We start from the raw sequence: 16,771 nt of genomic DNA, 5'->3' as shown, positions 1-16,771 counted from the left end.
TTCTGAAACGCCCTGTTTTCCTATACCAGTTATTGTTCCCAGATCTGGGAATACATTAACTTCTGGTGACTTAGCATGTGAAGGCAAGACCGCAGGTGTTTGTGATGGCAAGTTCAGTGCCACGGATGGCACAAACGCTGGTGCGTCATGACTAAGTTCAATCTTAACAGGCGTTTGTTTTTTCTTTAGAGGGCCTGTCACTTCCTGTACGGCAGTTGGTTCAGGATGTTGATTGACGAAATATTGCACATGTTGGAGCGGGTCTTCCGTCTCGTCAGGGAGATCGTCTAGCGCTTGGCTGTCGTCGTACTCTAGGATACGAGCCTCGGCTGCAGCTTCTCTCTGTGCTTCGAGAAGGTTCAAATTGGCCTTTAGTTCAGCTTTTTCCCGGCTTACACGCGCAGCCTCTTGTTCCAATTGAGCTTTCCTCCGTATTACCTCCTGTTCTGTTTTTAGCTTTTCTTTGAGCGGCATCCTGTTCTGATCGGATGGCTTCTTGCTCCATTTCGGCTTTGACTTCCGTTTGTCTGAACAGAGCTTGTTCCTCTAATAAGGCCTCCTGTTTAAGGATCAGGGCGTGTTTTTCGGCAAAGGCTATTTTAGACTTGGAAGCCTCTGCTTTGGCACGCTGCCTGCGTGCTAGACTTGACATATCAGAGACGTTGGAGCTTCCGCTGTGTGAGGTTTTCTTACTCTTTGATGTCTTCGTTTTCGTGGATTTAGCCTTTGTCAGGGCGAGGCGATGCTCGTGTAATGTTTCCATGACCAGGTCCACTTTGGACAGACGAATATCTGTTGAAAGGTTACATGTATCAATGTCTTTAAGACTGGCCAACGTTCTGGTATTCTTCAGAAATATCAGGTACTCGTCTATGAGTCTGCGATAGTTAGTACAGGCGTGTACGATTTTGCCCTGTGCCGTTAGCAATTGCTGCAACTCGCTAGGAGGCGTGGCCACTTCCAATAACTGGAATTCAATATTTGACCAGAGGGCCTCTAGTTCTTGATATAACTTGTCACGTTTTTCTGTGTATGTTCCTTGACCTTTTCCCGTGAGATCACGTACTCGCTAAGTTGTAGTTCCTTGCCTGGATATGTATAGACAGGTTGTCGTCAATTTACTGCACGTCGAGGGATGACGTTTACTTGCAGGGCACAACAGGAAGGTTGTAGCCGTAGAACTGGCGTGGAGTGGCGTAATCTGTGAGACACAACAGGCAAATTGTAGACTTTTTACTATAATGGCCTGACCATTAAGTATAACCGACGATTGGGCTCAAGCAGAAAAGACTATCAGGTGCTGATACTTTAATTATGAACCAATCTGACATATGGTAAAAAGCTGAAATACAAAATAAAATACAAATTTACAATGTGTAGAATAAATGTTAAGATGAACGAAATGTCAAATACAATTGATAGCACAGTCCGTTGAATGCGAGAAAATGTTGTACTTTCAAGAACGGTTAAATTTCCAGTATTTCACGGTGAAAAGGTTCAAATATATGAAGAGCAATTTGAAGGCTTCAGATACAATGTTACAAAATATAACTCACTCTGTGGTTAGCCACGAATTGTGTCCAAGATGACGTTTGTCCTTAGAATGTTCTCACGTACTGGGATGACCTTGCAATTGGTCCAAGGACACAGTTATCGTCCTTTGGTTTTCGTTGTCTACGAATACAGTCCCTAGTGTGCACAGTGTATAACTTGCATTTTTTTTTGATACACTTTCCCAATTTATTTCTTGATATTTTATGCATGAAATATTAAGTAAGGGGATGAAATTACATGTTAAAAAAATTTGGGTGCTGAATCTTTATGTTAAGTAGTGATTTGGTCCAGCTAACAAAGGTCAAAAATTAGAATGTCTGAAGCTGTCAAGCTGAATTTTAGCCCCCCTTAACACAGAATTGTCAATATTTTGAGTTAGAGCTGGTAGAAGTTTCTATAATTTTGATATTATTTGTATCAATAGTAGTACACTACACTGTAAAAATCTTTTTGAGATAGAGCAGGTGCGATCTTTTTAATTTGAGTTTATTGTCTAAAATAAATGCACTACACAATAACTGTGTTCTCGGGCCAATTCAGTTCGAGATACGTGTAAGAAAGGGAAAAGGTAACGAACCAATAACTATATAAATTGAGGAAAGGCGTAACAGAATATTAATCCAGACACCAGTGGCGGATCCAGAACTTTTCATAAGGGGGGGGAGGGGGGCGCTGACTGACCTAAGGCGAAGGCAGAAAAATCCAGAAAGAAGAGTTCAACTCCATATTCTAGACCTTCAACTTCAGCAGATAATGTTAACAACAGTGGTGGCGCTAAGTCAGCTAGGAGGCCAGGAGTGTGTTATAACTGTTATAAACCAGGCCATTGGCAGTTTGAATGCCCAGAAAAGAATAAGAAGTTAAGTACATATAGTAATTTATTGTTATATAATGATGCTTATAGAAATAGCAATTCTTTACGTGATTTCATAGATGAAAGTTTAACATTGAAAACTACTCATTTAAACGAAGCTCACTTACTAGACTCCGGCAATCACAGTATTTATAAAATTGAGAATGGAAATGGGGAATGTGTCAAAGAGACAACAACCCGACCATAGAGCAGACAACAGCCGAAGGCCACCAATGGGTCTTCAATGCAGCGAGAAACTCCCGCACCCGGAGGCGTCCTTCAGCTGGCCCCTAAACAAATATGTATACTAGTTCAGTGATAATGGACGTCATACTAAACTCCAAATTATACACAAGAAACTAAAATTAAAAATGATACAAGACTAACAAAGGCCAGAGGCTCCTGAGTTGGGACAGACGCAAAAATGCGGCGGAGTTAAACATGTTTTTTGAGATCTCAACCCTCCCCCTATACCTCTAGCCAATGCAGAAAAAACAAACGTACAACAGTACGCACAGTAAAACTCAGTTCAAGAGAAGTCCGAGTCCGATGTCAGAATAGGAAACAAAAGAAAATAAACAAAATGGCAATAATACATAAATAACAACAGACTAATAGCAGGTACTGACATGCCAGCTCGAGACCTCAATTAAACTGATTGAAAGATTATGTCTTCATCATATGAATATCAGGCACAATCCCTCCTGTTAGGGGTTTAGTATTATACCATCATAAAATATATGAGAAGAACATAACCCGTGTCATGCCAAAAACTGGTTTTAGAATAAATATGTTTAATTCCGATGCAAAGACCCTATAAGTGAATCAATATTAAAGCCAAAATATGCAATCTTTTTAATGACCTGACAACAGTATCGTAACTATATCCCTTCTTAATAAGTCTGTTTAAAGTTTTTGTTGGCTTTTGAGGTGAATACTGACATTTTTGTGCTTTGTAAAGAATATTACCATAAAAGATTGGATGTGAAATACCCGAACGTATAAGATGTCTGCATGTTGAGTTATATTTACGAATGATGTCCTTATACCGATGATAAAATTTAGTAAATATTTGACTAGTTTATGATATCGAAAACCCTGGTGTAGTAATTTTTCAGTAATACATAAATTTCTCTCGCTAAAATCTAATACGTTGTTACATACACGAGCGAATCGTACAAGTTGAGATATATAAACACCATAAGATGGTGACAGGGAATTTGTTTACTCAACCGTGAGGGATGTGTAGATCAATTGTCTAGACATTTAAATACACCCTGTAGATTGATCAGTCCCGTAGGTAAACTCAGATCATCGATACACAAATGGAAACAAGCGGGGGCGACTGATTATATTTTACAGGTAATAGAAAAAGGTTACGGTATTCCTTTTAAAAAAACTTCCAGATAATGTATTTTTGGGTAATAACAAATCTTCGAGAGACAATGGGGATTTTGATGAAAGCGAGATATCTAAACTATTAGAAAAAGGTTGTATTTCAAAGGTTGATAATAAACCATACGTTATTAATCCGCTTACGGTAGCTTTTAATAGATCACAAAAGCCAAGATTAGTGTTAGATTGCAGGCACATTAACAGTTGCATACACCAATTTAAATTTAAATTTGAAGATGCATCCGTGGCAAGAGAATTATTTGAAAAGGGAGATTATCTTTTTAGATATGATTTGAAAAGTGCATATCATCATATTGAAATAAGAGAGAAGCACAAGCAATATTTAGGTTTTAGTTGGGTTATTGACGGAGATGTTAACTATTTTGTTTTCAATGTTCTCCCTTTTGGTATTGCAAGTGCAGGACATATTTTCACAAAAGTTTTGAAAGAGGTGGTTAAGTACTGGAGAAACCAGGGATTAAAGATAATTATGTATCTTGATGACGGTTTGGGTGGAGCTTGTGATTTAGCTTCTTCTAAAAGAGCTAGTGATTGTATCAGAAAGAGTTTGTCTGATTTTGGTTTTCTTATAGCTGAGGATAAATGTATTTGGTATCCACAACAAAACTTGATTTGGATTGGTTTAGTGTGGGATATGTATTTAGGCAAAATTCAGATTACTCAAGAGCGAGTGGATATGTTGTTATTAAGTATTGTAAAAATACTTGACGGTGTTAGTAAAGGGAAAATTTTATACAGAGCAAAATTAGTTGCTTGTATTGTCGGACAAATCATTTCAATGCAAGTTGTTTTTGGAAATCTGGTAAGATTAAGGACAAGGGAATTATACCATTGCATAGTTCTTAGAGCCAGTTGGAAGTCACTGGTTGCCTTGACAGCTCCAGCTGTTGGTGAGCTTAGATTTTGGTCAAATTCAGTAAGTGATCTGAATGAGATGGGTGTGAATCTGCATGAGTCAGATTTATATGATCTTAAGGCTTATACGGATGCCTCAGAGATTGGTTTCGGGGGATTTGTAGTCCCTGCTGTTGATAGCAATAGTGCTGAGTCGGTCTGTGACTCGAGCGATGTTCAGATGAACTGTAGTCTGATAACGCCCAGTAATAGTTTGCACACTGTAGTGGGTAGTTGGGCAGATCATGAGAGGACCAAGAGTTCTACATGGCGTGAACTCGAGGCAGTCAATAGGATAGTTAAAAGTTCTCTGTACTTGCTTAAAAACCAGGCATTGCAAATCAATACAGATAATAAAAATGTAACTAGCATAGTGAAAAACGGGAGTAGAAAAACAGATCTTCAAGTTTTAGCTTGTGAATTGCACACATTATGCTTTGAAAATAATTGTACAATTACGACACAATGGATACCAAGAGACCAAAATAAAGTGGCAGACAGTCTGAGTAGATACTCTGATTGTGATGACTGGGGTATCAGTACTGAAGTTTTTAATAGCTTAGATATAATATGGGGTAGTCATACCGTGGACAGATTTGCCACAGACTATAACACTAAATGTACAAGATTTAATTCTAAATTTTGGTGTAATTGTACAGAAGCAGTAGATGCTTTTAAACAAAATTGGAAAGGCGAAAACAATTGGGTCGTTCCACCGCCTAATTTGGTTTGTAAAGTTATTAGAAAATTTTTGGAAGATGAAGCAAACGGTACTTTGGTAGTTCCTCTTTGGAAATCTGCACCTTATTGGGTGTTATTTGGTGAATCAAACGGGAATCTTAAACGTTTTATAAACAACAAAAAATTCTTGACAGAAGAAAATTCTGTTATTACAGGGAGAGGTAATAATGGTTTATTTGGGAAACAAGGAACATTAACTATGATTGCATTTAAAATAAGATTTGATTGATGTGTTTTTTTATATTTGGAACAGGCTTAAACATTGAGCAGTTTGTGCATGAAGCTGTTGAAGACAGTGGAATTGAAGAGGGACATCCGTTACATAATTTAGTGAAGAGTTTTTCTACACTGTTACTAGATGCCAGAAGTGAAAGTATTGATAAAAAATATTTTTACGGTTTTATGAAATGGAAAAGATTTTGTATAGAACATAGTTTTCTTTCTTTGCCAGCATCTCCAATTCATGTAGCTTTATATTTCGTACAATTATTAGATAACGGTGGTACATTTAGTACTGTTAACACTGTTTTTTACTCTATTAAGTGGGCTCACGAAATTTGTGGTCAGCTAGACCCAACTAGCAACACATTTGTGCAAAATTTACTTGAGTCTGCTAAGCGAACTGCGAAAACCCCTGTCAACAAGAAAGATCCAGTGTCTAAAGATATTTTAATTGATTTATGTACATGTAGTATGTTTCAATATTCTAACGATTTAACAGTTGTACGAGATCTTGTGATGATTTTGTTAAGTTTTAGTGCTTTTCTACGTTTTAGTGAATTGAGTCAATTGAAATGCAATGATGTCACAATTAAAGAAGGTTATTTGGTAGTTAAAATTAGGAAGAGTAAAACTGAGCAGTATAGAGCTGGAGATGAGGTGTTGGTATCCAAGGGGCAGTCTTTAGCTTGTCCTTATTCTATGTTTTTAAGATATCTTGATTTGGCGAAAATTGAAATATCCACAGACATGTATTTATTTCGTCCTTTGTATAGGTCTAAAGATAAATGTGGTTTGATTAAAGTTAATAGGCCTGTAAGTTATACTACTGCAAGAGAATGTATGATAAAGCGTTTTGAAATTGATCGCTCCAGAGCTTAACCTCAGTTTGCATTCTTTAAGGTCAGGAGGTGCCACTTTGGCGGCTAATTCAGGTGTTAATGATAGGTGTTGGAAAAGACACGGAAGGTGGAAGAGTGATTCCAGTAAAGATGGTTATGTAGCAGATTCTGTTGCTAACCGATTACAAGTTTCAGAGCATTTGGGTTTATAAATTTTCATTTTGTTCAAGTTTTTTGTCCGCTGTTTAGTTGTCATTTACTTGTAGTTTGTTTCATACATTACTGTGATTAAACAATTAGTCAGTTTTTCTTTATACTCTATCTTTGTTGTTCTATATAAGCAGCGAGCTAGTCAACAAACTTAAGTTTGTAGTTGAGTTATTTTTCTTAGATGCTAAGGTACATAAGTATAAAGAAGACTAGATAATTCCCGCGGCACGCAGTAAAACGGGAATTTATTGTCTTCTCGGTAAGGTATTTCCGAGGCGTATGAATTTTTGGCGCCAAAAATTGTAGTGGTAAATGGGTAGTTATATGAGTATTACTTCTAGCCTTGCTTTCGTACTGTGTACATCAAATCTTTTATAAGCATAAAGAATGCTCAATTTGACAATTTTTTATGGTCTTATATATATTTGTTTATACATATGGTATGGCTATATAACCGTAATCGGATTTGGATTATGTAATTTGTCTTCAAAATTTTTTATAGCCGTAGTCTTAGGACTAATACTCCCTTTATTTAGTAAGATTGAGCATTTTTTGTACATGCACATTTTTTTTTAAAAGTATGGTCCTACACTTGAGTTTCGCATGGCATTGACACAAGGACGCAGGTTTCCAAGTTTGGTTTTTCCTGATCGGCCACGAAACAGTACTTTGTGTGTTTTGAATATTGATAATTTGGAAGATGATGGCAAATAGTATTTTTTATATATGTTATGTTATGTTATAATATTGCTGTATTGTAATAAAAGCGGCAGCTCGGAAAAGATATAAGCAGCGAGCTAGTCAACAAACTTAAGTTTGTAGTTGAGTTATTTTTCTTAGATGCTAAGGTACATAAGTATAGAGAAGACGAGTAATATCATCAAAAGTAATAAGAAAACAAGGGAGCAAGGTACACAGCTGTACAGAACAGAAATTATCTCTCTTCACCAGTTTACACATATTTGTAGGTCATTCAGTTGACTTAACATACTTTTAATTTTAAATGTGGTTTAAATATCTCTTGCATTGAGTGAAATAGGACGCAAAGGTATCTATAATACATAAAATCGTTTATTTATAAAATGTATTTAAGATGTTAAATATCTTTTCTGTCATGGATATTTACTTGTTGAAGGTAACAAATATAAATTTTAAAAAAGATACGGAAAAACGTCAATGAGGCATCAACCATACCACAAAAAAATTATGGAAAAAAGTAAAATAACAAAAATACTGAACTCCACGAAAAATGCAAAACGGAAAGTCTTAACAAATGGTAAATTAAAAACTCAAACACATCAAACGAATGGAAAACAACTGTCACATTCCCGACTTGGTACATGCATTTCCTTGTGTAGGACAAAGCAAACATAACACTGGGATCTATGATCAATTCAAATTGTTTATGAGCATTCAGATATTTATTATAAATATTAGCTAGCTACGTTTGTATTCGTTCCCCGAAAAAATAAGCAGATTGTTGGGGCGAAATCGGTCTTTTCAATTTTATCTTTAAGTATATCTTACATATTCTATAAATCAACAATCCAATTTAGTTCCAGTGTCTACTAGTTCCCTTTTTCCTTTAAAGAAAAAGTTGGACCCACAACTTAGAAGTTGGATCCTCTTTTGTATTCGATAAAATTAGAAATTGGAAAACAATAATCTGATTAATGTACAAGTAACATCGATTTAATTATACTTAAACCCCAGTGGTATGGAGTGCGAGCTTTTATCGCCCACCAACCATAAGATATATATTGAGGTAAATTATATGGCCTTCCAAATACCGTTTTGATTCCTTACATCACTGAAGAGACATTAATTGTCGAAATCCGGATATGGTGTACAAATTTTTGCACCTCATGTTTGCGGTAAACCATCTTTTCCGCAAGTTTATTGTTTTCTGTTTATTAATAAATAAATTATAAGATCCATTTTGTTACATCTTGTGATCCGTTTATTTGGCAATCGCTAATGGCAGTCAGCAGGGTTTAAGAACATCAGTTGTTCGACCTGCTAGTCAAATGCGTTTTAATTTTGTTAAAATAAATATTTTCCCTTTTTTGGTCTTTTGGAAAATGTTGTTTGTGCTGTTTTTAGATCCCTCTAACAAGAAATTTGTTTTGCATGCACACGTATAAAAATTGCGGTTTTCATCCAACGCAATCATAGGTTTGAACGTTGTTTTCAATTTAGACTTGTTTATATTTTTTCGTTTGGGCTTGTATTATATTTGCCTTCGGGTTTATATGATCAGTTCATCCTATTTTGACTCCTCAAAATTCAAGAGTCTATCCTAAATTGAGGTAAATTGTATGGCTTTCCAAATATTGTTTCGATTCCTAACATCACTGAAGAGACATTAATTGTCGAAATCCGGATATGGTGTACAAAAACCTGTGCACCTTTTATTTGCGGTATACCATCTTTTCCGCAAGTTTATTGTTTTCTGTTTAGTATTAAATTTAAAATTAAGACCCATTTATTACATCGGTGATCCGTTTATTTGGCAATCGCCAATGGCAGTCAGCAGGGTTTAAGGACATTTGTTGTTCGACCTGTTAGTCAAATGCGTTTTGTTAAAATATACTTTCTCACTTTTTTGGTCTTTTGGAAAATGTTGTTTGTGCTGTAATTTTGTTTTGCATGCACACGTATAAAAATTGCGATTTTTATCCAACGCAATCATAGGTTTGAACGTTGTTTTCAATTTAGACTTGTATATATATATACGTTTTACTAGATTTTCTGTTTAATTAATAACAGTCAATGATGGCAATTTGATTTTACGAAGCGTTCGTCCTTTTTAGCTATATTTAGGCATTACCCAACACTTATATATATATATATTGAAAGTGATCTTAACACACGCGCTTGCATGAGTTACGCGCTTGTAATTTGTGTTATCCGATAATGTATAGGCCTATATGTATTTTAATACTGGTATATATAAGTATTCACTTACTTTAAGCTTTGAAAGATAGCTTTGATACATATTGATGAAAGCTGATCTTAAGATGTCTACTTGATACACCCGTTTGTATATTCTGTCTCCATCAAATAAAATTTGTTTACCTTTACTTGTTCGTCAGGCGTAAACGAAACTGGTATAGGTGTTGATACGCATCAATCGCTATGTATGTAAAATTTACATTTTTAATACCATTGGATTCTCAGTGTATTTAATGAAGTGACCAACGGCGGGAAAAAAAATTAATATACAATCTAAAACACAACTTACGCATTTATTCTTCAAAAGTGGCGCTTTGTAGTTTCAGAATATCTCTGTTAAAAAAATGATCATATATATATTAAGCGCAGGGTGTTCTCTGATTTAGTGGCAAATATTTCATGCATGTTCAAGACGAACATTTCGAAAAAAATGTAAACTGCTAACTGCTGTTAAAATAAACTGATTTTCGTAGTTCCGTTTTACTAGATTTTCTGTTTAATTAATAACAGTCAATGATGGCAATTTGATTTTACGAACCGTTCGTCCTTTTTAGCTATATTTAGGCATTCGCATCGCATTACCCAACACTTAAAAAACGTACCACGGTTCTAATTTGAGCAATTTTATATTATCTACCTACCATAAAATCGCTCCCTAAGTAGATCTAATATAAAAGCATAACTCTAAATGAAGGTGTGTGGCATTACAACAACTACAACAAACCATGATTCAGCGTTCAGAACCTAACATATTTGATATGTGATTCAGCGATCAGAACATAACATATTTGATACGAGTCAACAAACCATGATTCAGCGATCAGAACCTGACATATTTGATATGAGTCAACAAACCATGATTCAGCGATCAGAACCTGACATATTTGATATTAGTCAACAAACCATGATTCAGCGATCAGAACCTGACATATTTGATATGAGTCAACAAACCATGATTCAGCGATCAGAACCTGACACAATTGATACATGTATGAGTCAACAAACCATGATTCAGCGATCAGAAACTGACATATTTTAGTTGGAATTGCATAAAACAAAACACCCATATCATAGTCAGAGACTGCTCTAAGTCAGGCGGTCTGTTTAAGGGACTGGTTGAGACTGTCAGAATTCAAAGCACATTCCTAATAGAACAAAAAAATGGAAAATGCTGTACGAACCTGACACCGACTATCCTATGTAACACAAACAAAAGTTCCATTCCCTTCAAACTCAATTTTCTGCGATGTACAATGTACGGTTCATCCGGTTGACAATGAATATATTACGATTAAGATCTAGAGAAAGTCACAGAAACATGTTTCTATATATGTCAAAAATGGCCGTTGGACGTCAGAACAATCTAGGAACACCGTATAATCATCCGACCGATAGTTATCTTATGGTTTCAACAATAGTAATAAGAAAATCTTAACATGTTGATCTGTAAGTTTCCACGTTTTTTTGGATTTGGCTTTCCACATTATAGACCTGTAACTAAACTGTTTCAATCTGAAGCATTTTAATAGTTTTCAAAATACATATTTTACCAAAACTTCAAATTCACAAGTACAATACAATATATATCAAAACGAGGTCCTCAATAACAGTAAGAAAATCAGTAAAACGAAAAATCAATATACAAACCAATATACCAATGAACTTGAAATTACTAACTTTCTTATCGCAACGGTTGCGCCTGCACATTACACTGTTTCTGTTCTGTTGACGGTCGCTGCCATGTTGTAAGTCATAAGATTTTCCGCAAATATTTATATAACTGAGTACCAAAAAGAATAAAGACAATCATATTAGGATGAATATATTTAATTTATTCTTCTTCTCTTCTCTTCTTCCGGTAAAGTACAGTCCTCCCAGGGGAGTATTTTCGTACCTTTGACTACTAGTATTTACATACTCGATGCTAGGAAAACATTGTGGACAACATGCATATATATACAGTGCAGCTGTGCTCCAATAAAATCTGGTTAAAAATGACGTCACTATATATCGTATCTGGACACGCTGCACACCTTGTTTGAATGACTCAAGGGTTGTGCAGGTTACTAGGGACGCTGGTAGTCCATTCCAGATTCCAGATTCGGATCGTTTCAGGGAAGAATGAATCTCTGTAAACATCAGTTCTGGCAAATGGTACCAGGAATCTGTCATGATGTCCCCGAGAGGTGGATGTTAGTTGCATTAAATGATGCGAAGATAGAATAGGCACAAAGTTGTTTACAATTCTGTACATCATTTACACTTTGCTCTTCTCTTATACAATTTCTCCAAGTTAGGAGTTTGTAGCATTGATGATACACTACTGTTTCTGTTGTAGTCATTAAGGACGAATATGTTATCCTTAGTTGCAGGATCCCAGATGGTACATGAGTATTAATGGTCTTATAAGTGTCTGATAACAAAGAGCTTTAGTTTGGCTAGGGCAGCTTCTGAAATTTCGTTGGAGGAATGCCCTAGCTTGGTTAGCCTTCTTCATGATGTTGTTAATGTGTTGGTTCCAGTTGAGGGTTTTGTGAATGTGATCCCCAATTATTTTGCTGCATCGACTTCTTCAAGTACATTCTGTTTGTGTACGTAAAGAATAAACTCATCAATAAAGATTGGAGTCGAACGTGCAGGATTCGAAGTCACAACCTCAGTATTGACAGGCTATTGATACTGCCGATAAACCATACCCAGACCTCTCAGCAACTGAGGCCCCTCATGACAGATAAGCTGCCTATTATAAAAGGCGGAATCCGAGGATTTTTTTTAAGTTTTAAGAAATTTTGACAAGGCAAATGATTTCAGGTGACAGGAAACAACATCCTTTTTAAGAAAATTGTGTCCTTGTATTCGGTTATTGTAATTTATCTGAATTAAACAAATAATATAATAACTGCTATTCCAAATTTAGGTAGTAGTATTTCCAGAAACAAAAGAGCAATGGCTCAGAAACCTGTACCTTACGCTGATGTTTGGGTTGAATATTTTTATCAAACGATTCTTTTAAAGGACATTGTAACTCCTAAAAAAAGATTGTGTATTTTATAAAAAGAGGCTGTAGATACCAGAACATTCCCAACTCATAGGTGAAACTGACAATTGCATGATATAAACCGAAAGACGAAGAAAAGACTAACAAGTCCACGAAACAAGAGGCAAAAAAAAAACCTAAACACTGATCAACTCGAACCCCACCAACAACTCGGATAAAATCAAGTGCTCTGGAAGGGTGAATAGCAGCTGCTCTACCGTCATGTTGACCATGCTCAGTATAAGCTGTACATATAAATACAAAAGATGCGAAGAGCACGAGGAAGAGGAAGCAAACAAACGACACGAAAAAATTGAAAAATTTGATATCAACCTAGATCAACATGCAAAATTAACCTCATTTATGGTGTAGAATTAATGATGAAGTAACAATAAACTACATTCCGCTGCTCGGAATCTAAACCTAAATGAGAAGTTGAAATGTATCTTAAGATAAAAAAAAATGTGCTCGTATCTCATAAGTGTCAATAATACAAACATGTATACAATATCTTACATTCTTTAAAAACTATTTCATATCGTAGTTCACATTTAAAATATGTATCAGCTTTTCATAAAAATCGTCTTGCACATGGATGAGAGATTTTACCAATGTAAAAAGTACGAAGAAAATGTCAAATTATAGGATACTCTTTTTCAATTACAGTGTCTGTGCAATTTACTATATTATAAAGTACATGACAAGTGTTCTTTTTTATCAACAATTCTAGACATTGGTGGTCTTTTCATCGGCAAAAAAGTCGTAAATATTTATTTTTCAAGATTTTTCAGTTTACTTTTTTAGATTGCATTTCTAGAAAAAAAAACTTTAGTTGTTGATAAAAAAAAAACAACATTATAAGTGTGCCCTTTTCTCGCTCAAAATGAAGTCCTAGCTCTCTCATCTTTTCAAGAATGTTTTTTCTGTAATTATCGAAATATATTACTAAAATAATAATAACTAATTTCAAAAATCATGCAAGAGCTATATTGAGAAATCAACACAATTTTGGCATGTTAACGTATATAACCAACATCAGCCAGTAACACGTGTTTAATAAAGTCGTTCATAAATAGCATTTTAATTATTTCAAAGTCTATTTAAACATAAGAAAATATTCTTCTAATGATTTTTATATATAAACAAAACTTAAACACTACATTAAACAAGCAGAAACACAAATCTATTTTTAGAACTTCATGGGATTCTCAACTCAGTTCGTGAAAGGTCTGTTTGATTCATGCACTTGTGCACTAACTAAAAAATCTTCTAAAGAATCGGAAACAAAATGTTCTAGAAACGGCGAAATCGCTATCAAATACAAAATTCAGCTAGATTTTGCTGATATGCAATTCGATTTCTTCAGTTTTATCACGATGAATAGAATTATCCCAAACATTAAATGATACCTAATACGTAGCAAATCGGGAAACCTCTATTAACAGAAGGGAATCATTCTGGCCAGCGATTCATCAACGCCTTTGAAAGACGTTTCAGGAACAAGCTAATGGGAATCACGTCTTTGTTTTTAAGTAAGGTTTAAATGGTAAGATTTCTTCGAAAAAATCGACGAAAAGTGGAATGGAACTGTATAATAGTTCAACCAACCAAATCCTTGGAAATGAGTGTATTATCGAGAATTTAAGGTTTATGACCCCTTCTGTGGCCTGTGAATTATGAACTTTTCAAATTGCAATAGCATCAAAACAGCATATATAATGTATAATAAAGATGGGTCATTTTGTACATATACCGAGGGGAAACTTCGTGCAAAGCATAATTATTTATAGTTTCATTGCATTTAATAGAAAAGGGGAATTTGGTGAAAATAAAATCAAAGAATTTTGTAGAAAATCCACAGACTTTAATACAGAGATTTTTGTTATAAAATTTGAAACATAGTTTACTCACTTGTTTTTCTATGATCAGCTAGCGTTTATTGTTTACAAAAGTCCTAAACAACCTTTAAATTCCAAAACACCTTGTGCTGAGTCACGAAAGTCGAGCGCACTCTAGAAGGTGTACTTGAATTGGTCCATATTTTTATTTATTTTAACCAATATCTAAATTTATAAACTTGTTTTAAGGAAATCGTTGCTAGCACTGCATGCAATAACCCTCTATCTATCAAGTACCGAATTGCAAAATATGAGTGTACAAGTGGAAAGGCTGTGGATTTTCTATAAAATTTCCATATGTTTAGCATTGAAGCAACACAAGGGTACATAATCCTTAAGCCAATTGTAAACATTGTCACACGAGTTGATGCGCTTTCTATGAGGACCACGTTCACGTTTTCGATTTCGAAAAGGGTAGTTTTAGATCTTTTCTGAAGGTACATTCTTTGAAATACGCGATACAAATATGATGTTTTCTAAAAAGAAAAAAAAAAACACGGGAATTTCTCACTTACATCCATATAAGGCCCGAAAAAGCGGGTGCAATAGAAGCATCTAAGAAGGCGGTCAAAATAATGTAAAACCACTTTGACGTCAAAATTGATATACAAACATAATGAGCTATAAAGGCACTCATTTTCTTAAAAGCATCATAACATTTGCCTGTGCACTTTTAATTGTAATTACGAAAAGAAGCTTAAAATAAAACTTTGACCTTATTTGTTTTGCTCAATGTGACAATTTTTTATTGTTACAACAGGGACTGAATACATTATTTAGGTGTGTATTATTTTAAGACCTTCAACTCGAAAAAGATGCTTTTTACTGAAGAAATTTGCGTTTGTCGTTCACGTATTTTCAAATTTTATTGTATTGATCGATTGTTGGTTGTTTTATGTCCAGTTGCAAGTATTTCATGCATTTTTAAGATGAGCTCAAATTAATCAATAATCAATGGAATATGTTTGCAAAGTGGGTTAACTAGATGTAAGACATTTTTTTGTATTTACCATATATTTCAATAATTTTAATATCGCTTTCCTCCGTTCTGCGTCACTCCTCTTCGTTCCACTCTACGCCGTGTAAAGTTAATATGGTCTATTTATAAATTCCGATATGGAATGTCGTAACGTATTTCTAAATTCTATGTTTTGTGTCTTAGTATAATTTTATTAATAATACTAATGATTAAGGTGGATCATTGGTATAGATTTCCTAAGATAGAATTTTCTTATACTTTCCAGAATGTAGATTTTTCCATGCTTTTTTCAAAAAATATAATAAAAAGTATGGGTCAATGTGCTATTTTTCAAGCTACAAATTTGCATAGATTGTTCATGAAAAAACATTCATTTGTGAATAAAAAGAAATCTATGAGATAGAATTTTGAAATAAAATATGCTTTAAGAAAATGAAAATAAAAATTGGTGTCACCGAACTTGTTTTCATGTTACAAGTAAAAATTTAATATTTCTCTATCATTCCTTTATAAAAAAAAAATCCTATTTGAGTTATCTTTTCTTAAATAGCTAAGTTGACAATTTGTATTTGGTATTTGATAAATCAGTCTGAATAATGCAATAAATCACTGATTTTTATTTATTCCAATAAACAGTCTAACCCATTAATTGCCAATCTGTCTCAAAATTTACAGATTTAAGCAAAGAACTAGACCTATTTTGAACTGATATTTTACAATCCAAGATGGCGGTATACAGTTATTCTACCTGTGGTTTAACTGAAAGTTTAATATCCTACGGATTTCCTTCAATATATCACTCCAATTAGTATAGTCCTCGCTTTAGCTGACGTATGCCTCATGTATTGAACCAAGATAGTATCTGCATTGATACAATGTTGTTTTTTTTTTATTCCCTAATAGCGTATGATAATCAAATTAAAAAAAAAGACATACAGACAGACTATATTCCCTAAAGTGTGTGAATAAATTAAAAAAATTGAATAAGGCCACTATATATATACTCCAAATCCCCCCTATGGCATATGACATACATAAAGAGCGCGAGAGAGCATACGAATAGTTCCTGAATTTAGTTTTCTTTAAATAAATTTTCAAGCCTTAGTTAAAGACAACATACCTTTGAAAGCTGTTCGTCTTAAATTTAAACTACCGAAAACTTATTTGCAGATA

At 34.5% G+C, this 16,771-nt stretch overlaps 1 protein-coding gene across 1 annotated transcript in view; it reads right to left on the bottom strand.

Moving 5' to 3' along the window:
• LOC127716166 (uncharacterized) overlaps positions 1–16,771 on the bottom strand; it is a 47,817-nt gene extending 31,046 nt beyond the window's left edge. The window contains exon 1 of the mRNA XM_052222285.1: positions 16,719–16,771. The gene's annotated coding sequence lies outside the window, so the exon portion shown is untranslated. The remainder of the gene's footprint in view (positions 1–16,718) is intronic.

Source organism: Mytilus californianus, unplaced genomic scaffold, assembly GCF_021869535.1.
Source record: "Mytilus californianus isolate M0D057914Y unplaced genomic scaffold, xbMytCali1.0.p SCAF_9, whole genome shotgun sequence".
Classification (NCBI taxonomy): domain Eukaryota; kingdom Metazoa; phylum Mollusca; class Bivalvia; order Mytilida; family Mytilidae; genus Mytilus; species Mytilus californianus.
The sequence above is the reverse complement of the archived record's forward strand: the minus strand, read 5'-3'. Positions and strand labels throughout refer to the sequence as shown.